A 19194-nucleotide genomic window follows, 5' to 3' on the forward strand; every position below is an offset into this window, starting at 1 on the left:
CAAGAGTTTGGTCGTGTTTCATTCGCACACATTCTTCTTTCGACATACAGAAACTGGCTGCAATAATAGGAAGAGGCAACATCAGCTGTGTTCCAGAACTAAAAAGTTTTTACAATTTTTACGACTTTTACACATTTTACTCGAAAAAGCGTTCCTGTACACAAAAAAAGTTGTAAAATGTTCACTTCTCTTTAAACAAAAATGGCGCTGAATGACGCTCTCTTTAAAAACTTTTTACACGACAAATTTGGGCGAGTAAAAAAATAGTAACATAGTTGCCGGCGTCTGATTGGCTGATACGCCCACTTTGACATTTGTTCCAGTTTTTTTGACGTATTTTCCATTTTTCCGTTCCCGAACTATTTCAAAAAACTTGTGTGTGAGAACAAATTTTTGCAGTTCTCTCTTTTACGAGTTTTACCATTAAAAAGTACGGGAACGAAGCTATCGCAAACACAGAAAACCATGTACAGCGGTTTCTCTACCTCATACCCCTCGTCTATAAATCGAAATCGCCATGCTGAAACAGCGCTTAAGGTGAGAACACAATGAGAAATTCATGCTTATCCAAGCCTAAATTTGTGTAAAAGAATAAAGAAATCCAAAATCGCATTTGAATTAGGTAGTATCTGGCCTTTATTCATTTATATGAAATTGAGCGTGAAGCAAGAAACAAAAGTAATTGTGTTTCTACCTTTAATTGTAAAGTGAAAATTCTGACATTGATTGATATCTTTGTCTTGATTACAAAAGTGAAGTCCGTAATTTCCGAGATATGGTCATGTGTGTCTGTATTTCCATAGCTAGGAGAATATTCGTCCTACATACATTAGTAGACATTTTTCAGGGGGTTAGCCCCCTGTTTTTGTAACTTATTTTTGATCGTTCGTCTATATTCGTAATAACTTAGGCATCCATAGCTCAGCCCCCAGATGACATACAGACCAAATTTTTCGTAGACGCGTTCCATATATAGTTAAGAATTCGTATTTTAAAAATCAGCGCTCTAGATGTGTGCTAAGGCTAGTAAATCGATATAGAAAAATTTGACAATTCGTGTGAAAAGAATAAACATTTTTACAAAAAGAGGGGGTAATACAAAAAATTATTTTCTTAATTCGAAAACATATATTTAGGTGTGAAGTCAACTGCCTTTTTTTTTGCTGTATATCAGCCACCGGAGGTCAACTTTTGAAATAAAATACAACTTTCTTGAATAAACCCTGGCCTATTGAATCCTGAGGATTGCCAAGTTTTTGCAGGCTGTGGTCTCTGTAACTAGAGAATCGCTTCGAAGAATTAAAAAATAATATGTGTGTTCCCGTACTTTTTTTAATGGTAAAAGTAGTAAAAGAGCGAACTGTGAAAAATGAAATACACTAACACCCATGGTACAACAATGTGTAAGGTAGGCCACAGCTAACATCGCAAAATTATGAATAAAAACATAAAGAAAAGTTGGCATCACTGTTTGTGTCGGTAGAGGCTAGCGACTACTCTTTATTCATCATCGTTAACTTACCGAAAAATTTCGTTAATTATCGAAATTATAAGCATTTTAATTTTACCGGCAATTATCGTTAATGAGTTACAGAATCCAATGAGTTACAGAATCCCACTACTGATTACAATTTTTTTTTTGTTGTTATGGCCTATTCTGTCAAAAGCAGGGTTGACATTTTTTACTGATGTTGACATTATGCAATTATAAAGGTATATGCATCGGTGAATTGTTCCAAGAAAAAACTGCTTAAACACTTTATATTAAAATTGAAAACAAGGACAAGAAATGTTATTCGCGTAGCTAAATAAAATTGTGGATTTTTTAATATGCAGTAATACTTGCGAATGAACGATTTATCAAGTATTGACATTTATTGAAATTTGTTCTAAAACTACGGGAACGGAAAATTAAAATTTTTGTAAAAATTCTAGCTGAAATGTATCTGTAAATCGGATGTCAGCAATCACGATATTAGATCAGCCAAACTTTTCAAGTAGAAGATAAGAGAATGACATTTTTGTTTTCGCTGTCTTAAGTTTTGGGTACAACTTTTGCTATTTTTGGAACACTTATCTAGCAATAATATTCTGAAGCTGACTGAAGTGATTTTTATTTTTTACTCTATTTGGTATTTTTAAAATAACTGTGAAGGTAGAAACACAATGAAATACGCCGCTTTTTCACGCTCAGTTTCATGTAAAAGACTAAAGGCCAAGTACTACCTAATTCAAATGAATTAGGCAGCATTTGAATTAGGTAGTACTTGGCCTTTAATCTTTTACATGAAACTGAGCGTGAAAACAGCGGCGAATGTCATTCTGTTCACACCTTGTAGTTCTAAATTTCATATGTTTTTGTAAAACCGACTTACTATGCATATACATCTACCTTTATTATTGATCCATGTCGTTTGACGTTTTAGGCCATGGCTACAGGGTTGTATTTTTCAACGATTTTCATACCTGGCATACCTCTTCTTTATTATACCATGCATGCAACTTTATTCATAATGTACGAGAACGGAAAAATAGAAAAAACGCCAAAAAACTGGAACAAATGTCAAAGTTGGCATGCCAGCCAATTAGAAGCCGCCAACCACGTTACTATTTTTTACTCGCCGAATTTGTCAAATGTCAAAATTAACGTATCAGCTATCTTATTTAGATGCCAATGAATATGCTGCTTTCTATTAGGCCAAAATTTTATGACAGAAAGCAGGAGAAGAGGGTGTTATTCGGCGCTATTTTTGTTTAAAGAGAAGTGCAAGTCTTGCATTTGTTAGTACTATACACAATTAATACGATATAAGTTTACGATAATTTTGGAAATAAAGTTGTAAAGTTCTATATTGTCGTATATTTTTGATGACTAATTCAATTTACTACAACTTGTTTTGAAAATTCATGTTCGATCATCTGCGCATATGCATCTACCTTGATTATTGTGATATGTTGAAATCAACAAAAAATATAGCTTTGTTCCAGAACTAAAAAGTTTTTACAATTTTTGCCACTTTTACAAATTTAACCCGAAAAAGCGTTCCCGTACACAAAAAATTGTAAAATGTTCACTTCTCTTTAAACAAAAATGGCGCTGAATGACGCTCTCTTTAAAAAAATTTTGATTTGATTTGATTTCTTTTATATCACACTATAACTATAAGCATCACAAAAAACAAATATAATAGTAGAAGAATATTTTATTCGCGATATTTCAAAAAAATTTGAACATTTTTTAACATTTAGTTGAAATAACCAAAATTTGATTTGATAATTAACAATAATAACAAATTACGACAATATATTTTGACAGGAAATGGAGGTATCAGCTTGTCTTTTTGGATGACCTTCTATTTGGATCATGGTTTTATTATATGCATGAAATGAAAATTAAATAATTTGAGTAATAAATGGCACAGAACACACGAAAACTGGAAGGGAATGCAATTTTATTTATTTACATAGAAGCACACGCGTATATGTACATACGTTTCTTCATATTAGCTCTGTTCCAGAACTAAAAAGTTTTTACAATTTTTACCACTTTTACACATTTTGCGTTCCCGTACACAAAATTTATATGAAAATCGTTTACGACTTTTACAACTTTTACGACTTTTACCACTTTATAAAGTACGGGAACAGGCCATATAGCTCATTTAGACTAGCCATAAATCCTCGACTGGATTTAATAAATGCAGTACAAATCTCATTGCATTTAGATATACATTTTGGAGGATTTAAATGGCAGTCAGCTGTTTTTTGCTCATAGCACAATTACCAAGGTAGATGCATCAGCCCATCTGAACGAATTTGAAACGTTAAAAGAATTTTTTGTAAATTGAATTCGTCTCAAAAAACACACGTCACATTACATTATTATTATTTAATACTGAAAATGTTAGTACATTATGCTACTAATGCTAACTAAAGAGCAAATAAAGAATTATTTTATCGCAGTTTGTCCATCTAAAATAAATAAACGAATTATTTTATCGTTTACACATCATAAATATTATTCTCGGTTGTTTAATATCAACTTTGTACATCAAAACAAATTTAATTTTTCCGCCTTGTTTACAAATTTGTACATTTTTAATTATTTTTAGTGTAGCAATTCACCGATGCATCTACCTTGTTTCTTGTGCCAGCTTGCAACTTTTCGTATTTTCTAGCAACATGTTGCAAAAAACAGAGTTGTATACGAGGATTTATGCCAGATTTAAAACAAATCTACTCAATACGAGGATTTATTTTTGTATGGGAAATCTGGTAGATTTTGGCTGGATTTAGCAAATAAAACCTGATAATGGGCTAAATCCGGCAAATGATGTCATATCTAAATGGCATAATATATCACAATTATTTTTGGACAAATTTGATTACATTTTTTCTTATTTTTTGTTTGTCATCTGTTTATCGGGGTTGCCATCAAGTAACACATTTTACGTGCAGATGCCTATGCAAAATTCACAAAATAAGTATCATGGAAACCCTGAAATATAAAAGCTTTTATGAAATAGACGAAAGCTTTCAGATAAAAACGAATGGTTCGTAAAATTTTAGAAGAACCAAATTTTGAACGTATACGTTTTAGTATGTCGATGGTCAGACTAGCAAGGTTTCTTGAAACCAATTTCGTTAAAGTTTCTTTTCAAGTTTCGTTAGTGTCCACACACGTTAACGTGAAATTTAAGATTTTTGCGTGTCTTCTTTACTTTACCATTCGCGTTTGTTGTGTTTCTCATACCAACAAAAACAAAACAAACATAAATAAACTTAAAAGCAACACAAAATAATTAACATTAATAATTTAAATAATATTAATATTTAAATTTTCACTATTTCATTAAATAAATGTTTTTATTAAATCTTTTTACGCTTGTTTTGTTAACGTTTGCTTGAGAAAATAAAAATGAAAGAAAATGGAAGAAAAAATCTTGCAACGAATAAAAAGAAGAGGCAACACAACAAACACAGAAAACCATGTACATGGGTTTCACTACTTCATACCCCTCGCCTATAAACCTGACGTCGCCATGTTGAAATCGTGCTAGTCTGACCATCGACTATGAACGGTTCGTGTGACAGGCAAACATTTTTACAAAAACACCCTGTAAGTGAGTAAGACGTAGCGGAACAAATTATTGTGTGTTTTAAAACAAATTAAAATTGGAAGTTTGCATACACATTTTGTAAAAAGCTATTTATAATAACAAATATTGTTAATTCTATTATAGATACGCCAAATAAAGAACAACATCGTGATGACACATGGAAACTTTATTAGGAAAAGTTGTGTTTTATAATTTTGCAAACACACAATATCAGCGGGCAGCAGCAATGAATACTATTAAATCCAACTTGTGAAGATGATGAAATAAAGAATAAAAAAATTCGCATTAAACATCCGATAAAAGATCTTTTCCATTCTTTTATTTTTGACGTATTCGTTCGTCTGATTTTGTTACGAAAATAAAAAGCTTTCATTTGTTTGTCACACTAATACAAACGTCAATCGCTATAAGAACCAAATTGTTGGTCTGTCCAGAACTGCAAGAATCTACTAATTTTTACTATTTTTTCCGATAACATAAAGGAAAAAATGTTATCGTAGTAAAAAATAGTAGCTTCTTGCAGGTTCTGGAACACATGAACACGTTCATGAAATCGACGAACGAATGGGCAAAAACTTTTTACAAAAACACGCTGTAAGAATAGAATTCAATAACATAGAATAAAGAGTTGCCATATATCAATTTTGGATACTACAACCGGGCACCGTCGAAATGATGTTTATTGCTTAGAGTTGCGTCGTTCATGAACGAACCGGCTCAAAGGAACGATTCCGTGGAAAGAACGAACGGATCCGTATCCAGCTCAGTATTTTATATCGTTCATTTAGATGGACGTGTCATTGCTGCTTACAAAATTAGCAGCATTGGTTTTGCAGTCAAACTCTAAACAATCGCTGCGTTAGCGCAAACAGCACAAATTTCCACACAAAACAAACAATGATTCAGAGAGCTACTCTCGCTCAGTAACTCACCTCATTCAGTAGCTTCAGTAGCACATCTCGGTCATATCTTTCTTTTGCATCATTCGTTCATCTGGTTCTTTCATATCAAAACCACCACCACTACGTTCAGAAACAAAACCACCCCCATTAGCACACAAACAAGCAAGTAACACAACAATTGTGTCATTCGTGAACGAACATTTTCAAAAGAACGATTCGGTGAAAAGAACGACGGAGTCATATGCAGCAGAGAACGAACGACTTCAAAAGAAAATAATACAGTCAAATGTATTGTTGAACGAACGAAAAAGAGCGAACGAACGAAGTAAACGACCCGGATCTTTTTGGTGAACGGAATGAAAAAGATCGATCCGCTCAATGAACGAGATTGCCCAACACTATTATTGCTGTAGTATGCAATACTAATGGGTGACAGCACATAACAAATTATTTTTATGTGTTTATTGTTGAAAATCAACGAACCATGGTCTTCATACCAGTTGTCAAAATACTGTTACGGAATTAGATTTAACTAATGTCCGTGTAGACGTTGTTTTATTCCCCGATACGATTTGTACCAAATAAAACAGGGTTCGTTTTAGATTACGTTTCTACAATGCTTTATTTACTTTATTACACTTATTCAGAACCGACTTTAATTACTAAGCACACAGCAAGTCTCTAGTTAGCACGCAGCTATTCTTTAACCGATCTGTTCAGTTCAACGCTTAAAACACAACTATTCCGTCATTGCCATTTCCCCGGTATTTATAACCCAAAGTCTGCCTGTTCTAGAGTCCTCCAGAACACATATGGCAACATCTCGAATCTGTGCAGCGAACACACAGACGCACATTCGCACTAAGCGAACAACCATACTCACATACATACATGGGGGAATACAATTGGACGACAAGCACAGTAATGACGTAACTACAACAACAAACAAGTGCAATAAAGAAGTAACAAACTAAACAATAATTACATGATTGTGGCAAAACAAAACAAAAGCACATTAATGAAAGGTAAAGAACATCTAGAATAATGAAGATAATTCTACATGATAATTGGTGTTGCTTAAATAAAGTAACTGTGTAATAAAACTTTACGTTACAACTCAAATTTTTAAATTAACGGAAATTAAACTAAATTAACTTAAACCTATCAGTTACATTCGTAACATTGCCTCCCGCTTAAGCCTGTTCGTCCCGAATAGGCACAGTTCCCTCTCTGTGGTATGGGCATTGGTAACACTGCCTCCCGCTTAAGCCTGTTCCTCTTGACTAGACGCAGTTCTCGTTCCGTAGTGGTGGCAACCGATTTAGTTGTACCCTCTTCGCCATTAGCTTTGGACTTTCGCTCTTTTCTCTCCAGGTATCGTGACGTTATATCTTCTTTCTCGGTCACCCTCCTAAGTGCCACCTGGTAGTCATCGGACTTGTCCTTCCTTGTTGTACGGCCGCTTTTCGATGGACCTTTCCTCGACGCACATCTTCGCTTTCTCGTCCTCGTTGCTGAATTTTTCCGCTTTCCTACAGGCCAATTGTCGGCGGCTTCCACCTTCAGCGTACGGACATCGACAGCGATCTCGCCGAATTCTGCCTTTGAGCGATGTTTGCTTTCCTCGTTGTAGCCCACACTTATCGGTATTTCCACATTGGACCAAGTCATCACACGATGCTTTATGTCCAGGTTGATATCGAAGGTAATCATGAAGTCTACACCAAGTATAACTTCGTCCACAATATCGGCCACTATAAAATCGAAATTTACCGATTTTCTACCCATGCTCAGCCTTTGGTAGGCCTTTCCATGCACCGTTGTAGTCTCGCCTGTGGCCGTCCGCAATTTGACTCCATTTAACGGCAATACCTTCCCTTTTACCAAATCCGGTCTAATAATGGACTTTGTTGCACCGGTGTCCAATGTCAAGGTACGCAATACACCATTGACGAAGCCTTTAACCGTTAGGTTGTGATTCTCCTGCTGGACTATGGCTATAGAAATTGTGGGACCATCGTTTTCATCCTCTGCCAGCGGCGCCTCGTGATTGACGGAATTCATTTTATTTGATTCACCTGATGTCTCTCTTTCTAGATTCTTGGCCACCGGTTGGTCGTCGCTTTTTGAAGGCGGTGAGGTGGATCTGGGCCTTGCTTGCCGCAATCTGCATTCTCGGGCCATGTGTCCAGTTTTCCGACAGTTATAACAAGTCTTTTTCGTTCTAGCAGCCCCTCGTTTCACACGCATCAGTGCATCCTTCAGCAGGTCGACAACGGTCTGGGAATTGTTGTCCTCAACTTGCAGCCTCCGCACGTTGTAAGCTTTAGGTTTCACCAGCATCTTCGCGGTTTCTTGGGCCAGGGCAAATGACACGGTTTCTGCAAATGTTCCCATCGGTGCCGCATACGTCGCAAATTTTGTCTCTGGATCACGAATACCACTAGCAAATGTCTCAATCTTTATGCGGTCCACCAACGGATGTGTCTCTCCTGGATATGCCAGTTGCGCCAATCGCTCTATATCAGCCGCAAAGTCTTGTAAGGTCTCATCTGGCTTCTGGACTCTTCCCCTCAGTTCCATTCGGTAGATCTCTTGCTTGTGTTCACTACCGTACTTACGTTCAAGGGCAGCCATTATATCTCCATAGTTGTTCCTAGAAGCGGCCGGAATACTCTGTAATACGTCAGCAGCATCACCCTTCAATGCCATAAGGAGTGATACCGCCTATTCGTTGTCGTTCCAAGAATCTCTAGCAGCCACTGTCTCGAACTGTAATTTGAACACATTGAAAGAGGTAGAGCCGTCGAACACTGGAGGCTTAATTTTTAACGCGTTATGGATAGCTCTCACTGGACCGCCTTTAATTTCCAGTTCCGACATTTTCTTTTCTATGCCCAGAATCTTCTCATCTTGTGCCAGAAATTTCTCGTCAACAGACAAAATCTTTTTATCCAACTCTTTAATTTGTACCTCCACGTTTTCTACTCTCTTTTCAATCACCATCGTGATGTTCTCGAGTTTCTCGTTAATTGTTCTAGAATGTACCTCTAATTTCTCCATCATTTTACTGGAATTTTCTTCAACCATTCTGCAATTTTCTGCTTTCATTTCCTTCATAAGTCTAGAAGTTTCTTCATTCTTTCTAGACATCTCTTCTAACATTTTACTGGAATTTTCTTCAACCATTCTATAATTTTCTGCTTTCATTTCGTCCATTTTAGCATCTAATTTCTCCATCATTTTGGAATTTTCTTCACTTTTCTTATTCATTTCCTGCATAATCATAGCCAGCATTGATTTCAAATCGTCACCCCTGGCAGCTACCGATGAAACTTCCTCAACAGTGGATTCGCCCTTTGCCGGTAACTCGACTTCCTCCTTACCGTCGAACTCATATTCATCGATGTTCATTCCACGGCGCTCGAACTCTTCCAACAAGCGTTTTTGTAGTTCGGCCTTGTTGCCAGTAGAACACAACTCCAACTTACTTAGCTCCTTCTTCAAGTCTTCCACTCGTAGATCCTTAAACTTCATTGTAGGATGATCGTAATCTCACTGCTGACACCAATTGTTACGGAATTAGATTTAACTAATGTCCGTGTAGACGTTGTTTTATTCCCCGATACGATTTGTACCAAATAAAACAGGGTTCGTTTTAGATTACGTTTCTACAATGCTTTATTTACTTTATTACACTTATTGAGAACCGACTTTAATTACTAAGCACACAGCAAGTCTCTAGTTAGCACGCAGCTATTCTTTAACCGATCTGTTCAGTTCAACGCTTAAAACACAACTACTCCGTCATTGCCATTTCCCCGGTATTTATATCCCAAAGTCTCCCTGTTCTAGAGTCCTCCAGAACACATATGGCAACATCTGGAATCTGTGCAGCGAACACACAGACGCACATTCGCACTAAGCGAACAACCATACTCACATACATACATGGGGGAATACAATTGGACGACAAGCACAGTAATGACGTAACTACAACAACAAACAAGTGCAATAAAGAAGTAACAAACTAAACAATAATTACATGATTGTGGCAAAACAAAACAAAAGCACATTAATGAAAGGTAAAGAACATCTAGAATAATGAAGATAATTCTACATGATAATTGTTGTTGCTTAAATAAAGTAACTGCGTAATAAAACTTTACGTTACAATTCAAATTTTTAAATTAACGGAAATTAAACTAAATTAACTTAAACCTATCAGTTACATTCGTAACAATACGTTATTGTGAATAAAATCACATACAAAATGTAAACAAGCCATTCACTGTAATGAATTATTAGCTCTGTTCCTTTACGTTCAAGAATATTCAAGTTTTACCACTTTTTACTCGAAAAGCGTTCCTTTACTTCAGACACCATACAATTCATATGGGAGCAGTTTACAACTTTTGCCGGTTTTACCATTTTCAGAAGTAAAGGAACAGACCAATTGTGAGCAAATTTTACGTTTGACATGACTTGATGTAACACCTTCTTATTTCACCATGCAACGAACGCATAGCAGTGGGAAAGATTTGGTTTTGTTTGCAAGTGAAGTTGCTCGAGTTTATGTAGTGCCAAAGAAATTTGAGCGAGAAATTGACTCTTGGGTATAAAAAGTTTTTAGTTGAAAAAGCAGAAACAAAATTATGACTAAAAACATAAAGAAAAGTTGGCATCACTGTTTGTGTCGGTAGAGGCTAGCGACTACTTTTTATTCATCGTTAACTTACCGAAAAATTTCGTTAATTATCGAAATTATAAGCATTTTAATTTTACCGACAATTATCTATACATAGCGATTATGAATGTTCATGCAGGGAGCTGCTCACAAGTGAGCTGCAGCTCACCTTTCACTTTTCGAGCTATTATGAATATAAAGCGCTCGGCACATACGGTGCGTTGCGTTACAACAACCACATGAAAAAAGTGTAAGTGAAGCCAAGTTTTTGAAAAACAACAATATGGCTGACACATTAAAGCGCTCGGCACATACGGTGCGTAGAGCGTCGCGTTACAACAACCACATGAAAAAAGTGTTAGTGATGCCAAATTTTTTGAAAAACAACAATGTGGCTGATGCATTAAAGTTAAACATATTTTAACTGTTTTGGGACAACGCGTTTCCCAACGTGTCACTAAACGGACCATATGTGCCGAGGGCTTAACTTTGTCTTTCTTTTTGTTGTCATTTTATTTATGATAGTAGTATTTGATCCGATTTACATTAGCCGAGTTTACTTGCGGCAATTTTTCTAGTTCCTTTTTAAACTTGCCTCTTGCGTTTATAAAAGGCAATTCAGTTCTACAAGTTTTGTTTTCAAAACAATGAAAATAATGTCAAATACGAAAACTATAAAAGGAATTGCCTGAAAATGGCCGGTACGAGCAATTTTTTTCCATTTCCATTCCCCTTACGTGTCTCTCCTGCAAACAGGGACTTGCCACAAGTAAACTTGCCTAATGTAAATTGTGACTTTGATAAATATCCAATTATTCAAGTATGTGATGAATTTCGAATCGATTTGGTATGAAAACGATTTGTCCAAAACGAGTGAATTGTATTTAGATGTGATAGGAACCGCATCGAATTTCAATTCCACGTTGTTTCAATTTCATTAAATTCCCACATACAAAAAACGGACTAGTGATCCCGAATCTGCAGCTGAAAGCGACATAAAAGACGTTTTGTTGTGGCGAAGGCAAATGCGGAAGTAAAATTTAATGGAAAGTAAAAAAAATGTGTGTTCTTATTAAAATTGGCCTATATGAGAGCTAATGTCCAATTTACATTAGCAACTTTTTCGTCATTTAGAGCTGTTTCGTCATTTATTTGCTAAAACAGGCAACATTTTGCGTCATTTACCATACAAAAATAAATGACGATAGCTACGTCATTTATTCTAAACAACGCACGAAAACACCATACTTTTATACGCAACCCTGCTTTTTCGTCATAAACTACCAAAAAATGCAACTGTTTTATGATGTCTTTGTTTGTTTGTGTGTGTTGTAGAAAAACAAAAATACTCAAACGGTGACAAAAGTGAATATAAATGTTTAAAAAATTTGCAAAAATTATGTTTTTTTTTTTTTGTTTTTGGAATTAATTTAAGTTATTTGATACACATTTGTGTTGTGAAATTCCTATTTTTTCTGAAGTGTGTATGTGCGATTGTGTGCGTAAGCAAATGACGCTAAAAACAGATGTAAATACACTTCATTTGATTCTAGATTTCGTAAAACGAAATCATTTACAGCGTGTTTTTGTAAAAATGCTTGCCTGTCACACGAACCGTTCGTACTAAAACGAATACGTTCAAAATTTGGTTCCTGTAAAATTTTACAAACCACCGTAAACCGAACCGTTCGTACTAAAACGAATACGTTCAAAATTTGGTTCCTGTAAAATTTTACAAACCATTCGTTTTTATCTGAAAGCCTTCGTCTATTTTATAAAAGCTTTTATATTTCAGGGTTTCCATGATACTTATTTTGTGAATTTTGCATAGGCATCTGCACGTAAAATGTGTTACTTGATGGCAACCCCGATAAACAGATGACAAACAAAAAATAAGAAAAAATGTAATCAAATTTGTCCAAAAATAATTGTGATAATATGAAGAAACGTATGTACATATACGCGTGTGCTTCTATGGAAATAAATAAAATTGCATTCCCTTCCAGTTTTCGTGTGTTTTGTGCCATTTATTACTCAAATTATTAATTTTCATTCAAAACGATGGGTCTTTTCCATTCGTTTATTTCTGACGTATTCGTTCGTCTGATTTTATGTGTGTTCGTTTACTAAAAATTTGTACAAATTGTTACTGGATGTTGTTCGTTTACTCTACAGTACAATGCAAAAGACCTTAGCCGGTTACAAGAAGTTACTGAACTTGTACAAATTTGTACGAATTGTTGAGTAAACGAACACACCTTTTGTTACGAAAACCAAAAAAATTACGAAAATAAAAAGCTTTCATTTGTTTGTCACACGAATACAAACGTCAACCGCTATGAAGACCAAATTGTGTCTTCGCTCATGAAATCGACGAACGAATGGGCAAAAACTTTTTACAAAAACACACTGTTAATATGCATATGTAAAAAAAAAATCTATCTATAAAATCTATCCCAATTTGTTACATCGTTTTTCAATCGACCACAAAAATATTACCGTTTTCAAAACGAGAAAAATAAACGACTATCGGATTACATCACACGTCTTTTTGATCAATTTTTCCATAGAACAAAATGGAATATGAAACCGATATCGAAAACATTTCTATGTCGGAAAATGTACATGCATCACACCTACAGTCGCTTTTGACTCGTTTTGAGCTCGAAATCGATTTTCATCACATGCCTGATTATTCCATATTTTAATATAAGAAGTTCATCCTTCTTATTTTGGCTTCTAACTATTCATGACATATGACATGCCAAAAGGGTTGGTGAAAATACTATTCTAGGGAACTGGGAATTGGTTGTGATGTCACGCCAAAAAATTGGTATAGATGACATGCCAAGGTGTTGGTATAGATACCATTCCACTCGGTTACTGAAAATGTTATTCTTAAGCGCTCGGCACATACGGTGCGTTGTGCGTTGCGTTACAACAACCACATGAAAAAAGTGTAAGTGAAGCCAAGTTTTTTGAAAAACAACAATATGGCTGACGCATTAAAGTTAAACATAATTTAACTGTTTTGGGACAACGCGTGTCCCACCGTGTCACTAAACGGACCGTATTTGCCGAGGGCTTTAGGATCAGAAAATGAATAGGATCTTTTCGGGTTCCCGCTCTTGTAAAAAGAATAGGTGAAGATGCTAAAAAGATGGCATGTCATATCACTTGCACCTATACTTGAATAGCATCTTTGGCATCGAAAATTTTGTTGGGAACATAAGTCAACAAAGAACAATTTCAATGCACGTACGATACGTCACTTATCTTCTTGAGTTGCCGCAATGTTTGTAAGTACGTATGTACATTAATTAATATGCACTTTATTCTATTGAGGAACGGGGAATCCTATGATTCTGAACCGTTTTCGGCAAATGCCTGTACTTGCATTCAAGGGCATAGCGAGGATAGAATCTAGAGGGCAAATGCTTGTTTTTTCGTAATATATATAATCTTTTACATACAACTGAACCTTTTTGTAGGATCTAGGGGAACATACCTGCCTACGCCCATGCTTTCATCCACTCAGCGATGAGTTCAGCTCCCCCTCCAAATTACGCCAAACTCGATTTATGTAGGTCTTCCTTTCGTCATTGATACATATTGTTTAATATTGGCAAAATAGTACAAATGTGTAGAAATGTGCAGTACTGGAACAGACCAATAATTTGCTAAGTCCCAATTTACATTGGGCGAGTTTACTTGCGGCAATTGTCATTTTGTAAGTCCCAATTTACATTAGGCGAGTTTACTTGCGGCAATTGTCAGTTTGTGGGTGAGAGAGGGTGCTGAGAGGCAAAGGGTTACCATATGCCTCACCTCTCTCTCCTACAAAATGACAATTGCCGCAAGTAAACTCGCCTAATGTAAATTGGGACTATGAGAGAGGTGAGGCATATGGTAACCCTTTTCCTCTCAGCACCCTCTCTCACCTACAAACTAACAATTGCCGCAAGTAAACTCGCCTAATGTAAATTGGGACTAATATTTAATAAAAGAAAAACACTGCAAAATCTTTTATTTGTGACAGACTGTCATTTGTACCTTTATTTGTTTTTTCTTATGACAACAATGACGTTGCCATCAGGTTTAACTTTGTTTTAATGTTGATGATGTTACCATCAGTTTATGCTAATAACGATCAACTGCAATCTATGGTCATGTTGAATCAGCTGTCGTTGATTCAACACATATCGTCACCTGAAATGCCGAAAGGCGTAACCCTCAAAGGGTAGTTCAGGTGACGATATGTACATACCACGTGCAATACCCGTATCGGTATGAACCTGCATGGATGCCATGGCAGAATAAGAAGGTAATCTCATTTGAAAAAACCGTCCTTGAGCTGCCAAATACAACCATGCATTCGAAACAATATGAAAGTTGTTGTTGTTATTGTATGTCAATAACAACAATAACAAAATATTGTTTGTTTATGTTTCATTTTTGTTTTGGAACCCCATAATATGTAATATGTACATATGTATTTCGGGAGAATGTGTGACTAGTTTTCGTTTTTGGTGGTCTATTGGTTCGTGGAGAATAAGTGGAGGACTGAAGAATAAAATATTTTCGTAATTTTGGGAAAATTTTCCAAGATATGTAAATAGACACATGTATGTACCTAAATTGTAAAATACCACGTAAAAAGAATTTTAACTTGAATGTTATTATTTGTTACAGAGTTCAACCAACGGAAGAAGAATGAACGAATCAAGGATGCTTGCCAGCAGTGTTCAAGGTTCCCATTCACTCACCTCTGCACCTCACGTGTATCGAACACACCTAAAGCTGTTCTGCAACACACTTTACACCTAGTTGGGGTGTATTCCTCACACTGTAATTTTGATGGCGAGTGAATCCTTATTTTTTAAAGAAACTAATTGAAATTTTCTACAAAAAACTGCATAGGACCAAAATTTAATGTGTTTTCTATTAGCATTTAAAAAATATATTTAATTTTCTTAACAAAATATGATTAAAAAATGTATTTTTTCTTAAGGTACCAAAATCAACATGTACGCGCTCTTGTAGGAGTTCGTTTCTTTGTTTACGTCTGTTTCGTAAACAATCAAAAGAACAAAGCGTACATACCCACACACGCATATGTCGTTGATTCGCCAACACAGACTGATATTTTTTCATTGTTAATGATAAAGTTTGAAAGCTGTAATAAAGCTTTCCAAAGTTCTTTCGTGAAATGTGAAAGCTCTTTTCACGTGAAATAGAGAACATCAATTGCTTTCACAGGTGAAGTGCATGTGTGATGTGAAATGGATACACGGTGAATCCCAGAACATGCCCGAATATCAAGATATTGATGCGAACACAAACACATACATACATAACCAGTTGAGGGATATGAAAATAGCCATCGATAAATCCACTGCCACACTGTTCGCTGCTTGGACGGCTGAAATGAGGGTCCCACTGAACATATTGGTCGATGGTGTTCTTATTCCGACCACTAACTACCCCAGGCAGTACAAAGATAGTGTGAATACCATACTCGGAAACCATCCCCCATCCATCACAGCAGAATAACGTCAGCTGCCAAGACGATCAGAGCCGCCTCAATTCATATTTGCATTTGTTTAACTGCTCACCTGTCTTCTGGATACAGAGGAGCCAGAACCAGATAACCGAAATAATACGAAACGAACATACTTGCATTGCTACAGCAACAACAATTGATGCGACGTAACAAGCGTTATCTATATGCGGTCAATCGCATCCATCTGAAGCTTTTGTGCCAGATGTGCATCGATTACTGCCAAGTTTAGGTTATGATGAACTATTTTAAGAGTTTCTTCACACTTATATTTTATTAATTTGCCTTTGTGGTGGTCAATCCAACATATAGGCACGTTTTCCTTTTACAAAAATAAAACCTCTAAAACTTCAAACTTCTTTATAGGCCTATTTTATCGTTGTAATAAAAATTAAGTTCACGTTGCTGAAGGAAATTAAAACCATCACATTATTGGGACATATACAGCCTCTGATTTATTTCCTAGGATAATAACGATCCTTATCAAAATGCAACAATGAAACCTTGTTTGTAACATAGGCTTACTTCCGAGACATCATAAAGCTGCGTGGTTTTTGGTCTTTGGGCCAAGGTGTATACACATTCATACGGCCAACATATGCCTCATCGAAATAATTATTCTAGACTCCAAGTATGTTTGGACGAAATCCGTTTCAGACAATTTGGAGTTGATTTAGCAATGTCCGTCCTTCTGTCTGGCTGGTGCGCACGCTAACTCTCGAACGGATCAACCGATTTGGTCGAAAATTTGGCCTTCGTAATATATTGTCTATACTTAGGTTAAATTCGAAGATATTTGCTCTTTGTCAAATAAAGCGTCTTAAAAGACGTTAACTCGAGTAAAAGCTATAGTGCAAACGCCGTTTAATATCGGTCCACACATTCCGGTACCTCCCCACAAAGTTAAAAAAATGTCACTAAAATGGTACGCGCGATATCTTGAACGGAGCAAACAATGGATAATATTCAGTCCAAATTGAGTTTAGCTTCTAAAATGGTCCATATCGCGTTTCTGCTTAAGGTACCTCCCCCAAAAAGTTAAATTTTTTGTTGAAGTACAGTTTACGGCCTGTCCTCTTTACAACGATATTCAGCCCAATCATGAATATACTTGCGGAATGCAGTTCTCGCGGAATAGTTTTTTCTCGAGAGAACATTCCTCCTATCATGAATAGCTGGGGAAAAATAATCATTGAATTTGGCAGCACTGAAGGGTCGTTTTCATACCTTGTGTGCCCTAATTGTTGTGAAAACAAAGAGAAAATGTCAAGTGTTTGTGTTTTTAGACAAAATAAACAAATTTAATCAAATAAATTACGCTTTTACACATCAAAGAAATTCAGAAGATGTTACTTGTTATGAAAATCATCAAATAAGATTGTAAAATTCCAAGGAAACAGTGCATTGTGCTATCGAACTGCCACTATCATGAATGTATAAAAAACGAGTGTTTTTAATAAAAAGATGGCAAAAATTGAAAAAATATGAATTTTGAAGTAAAAATAATTGCAAATATGCATTTATCCAGTGTTTTTCAACAATATCGAAGCGGAGTTTTGTATGTGCAAAATTCTGCTATCCTTCGTTGATAAAGTTGAGAGTGACCGAGTTTGCAAACTAATGTTATTTTGTGAAATATGTTAATTTTTTAATAAATTTCCATCGCGAATTGAAGATTTTAGTATAAAAATCCAACAAAAGTGTTTATTTTGCATGTTTTGTACAAAGTTTGTGGGAAATACTAAGATTTTTTGTAAACTCCCTTCAGTTTTGCAAGGGAGATTTTTTTGGAGGAAAACACACGTTTGAGAGCGTTCATGATACCTACTTTTTCTCCATCGGAATTTTTTTCCGTGCGGATTTTTTGTTTGTGATAGCAAAGAAGGGAAAAGAGAGAAATTCCGCACGGAATTTTCATTCATGATTGGGCTGATTATGTTTTTGTGTGTAAGCCCATGCTTTCTGATATAGTGGACCAACAGCTCTAATTTATACGGTTACCAACTGAAATGCCTGGATTCTGTCGATCCATTCCTTCACGTAATACTTTTGAGCTTTAATCCTAATCCACATTTTTTCGGTAGGTTCAAATGTTTAAAAAAATGTGCCAAAAACAGATCACCAATTTAAGAAATGAGTGGGATGTTTTGGATTCATTATTTCGATAGACATTGTGCCTATTTTATTGTGACCACCAGCCATTTATATTGGTCACTGTAGGATTTCTTAAAGCTTTTCGACCAATATGGAGCATGGACTTGACCACGAACCACATAACACTGTAAACAGGACCACAAGGAATACGATTAGTAAAATTTTCAAAACTGTCCTCGAACAGCCCTTACACTGCACTTAAGCCAAAATTTTGTGTGGAGGTACTCGAAGGATTGCAACCATATAGTCCGTACCTGATATAGGCCCGGAAGAAATGTTACGAGCAACAATTTTTGGACCACTTCGGCTGATCCGTTCAACAGTTATCCTCCAGTCAGACGGAAGTACAGGGCTAAATCGACTCCCAATTGTCTGCAAATTTTGAAAATTTTAAATTTAAAAATTTTAAATTAAATTGGCAAATTAAAGTGTAAATAAACCTGACATATTTATGTATGTACATATTGTTACGGAATTAGGTTTAACTAATCTCCGTGTAAACGTTGTTTTATTCCCCAGTACGATTTGTACCAAATAAAACAGGGTTCTTTTAGATTACGTTTCTACAATGCTTTATTTACTTTATTACACTTATTCGTAACCGACTTTAATTACTAAGCACACAGCTTGTATCTAGTTAGCACGCAGCACTTCTTTTACCGATCTGTTCAGTTCAACGCTTAAAACACAACTAACTCAATGTTGCCGTTCCTACCGCTATTTATATCCAAAATCTCCTTGGTCTAGAATTATCCACAAAATCTGGCAACA

The 19194-nt window shown here is 35.8% G+C and overlaps 1 long non-coding RNA gene across 1 annotated transcript in view; it reads right to left on the reverse strand.

Annotated features, from left to right (window-relative positions):
- LOC141396785 (uncharacterized) overlaps positions 1-1636 on the reverse strand; it is a 52631-nt gene extending 50995 nt beyond the window's left edge. Inside the window, exon 1 of the long non-coding RNA XR_012411240.1 lies at positions 1523-1636. This is a non-coding gene — a long non-coding RNA (uncharacterized lncRNA). The remainder of the gene's footprint in view (positions 1-1522) is intronic.
- Between the last annotated feature and the right edge of the window lie 17558 nt (positions 1637-19194).

The sequence above is a fragment of the Musca autumnalis genome, unplaced genomic scaffold, assembly GCF_047663935.1.
Source record: "Musca autumnalis isolate F117 unplaced genomic scaffold, ASM4766393v1 scaffold_3, whole genome shotgun sequence".
Taxonomy (NCBI): Eukaryota; Metazoa; Arthropoda; class Insecta; order Diptera; family Muscidae; genus Musca; species Musca autumnalis.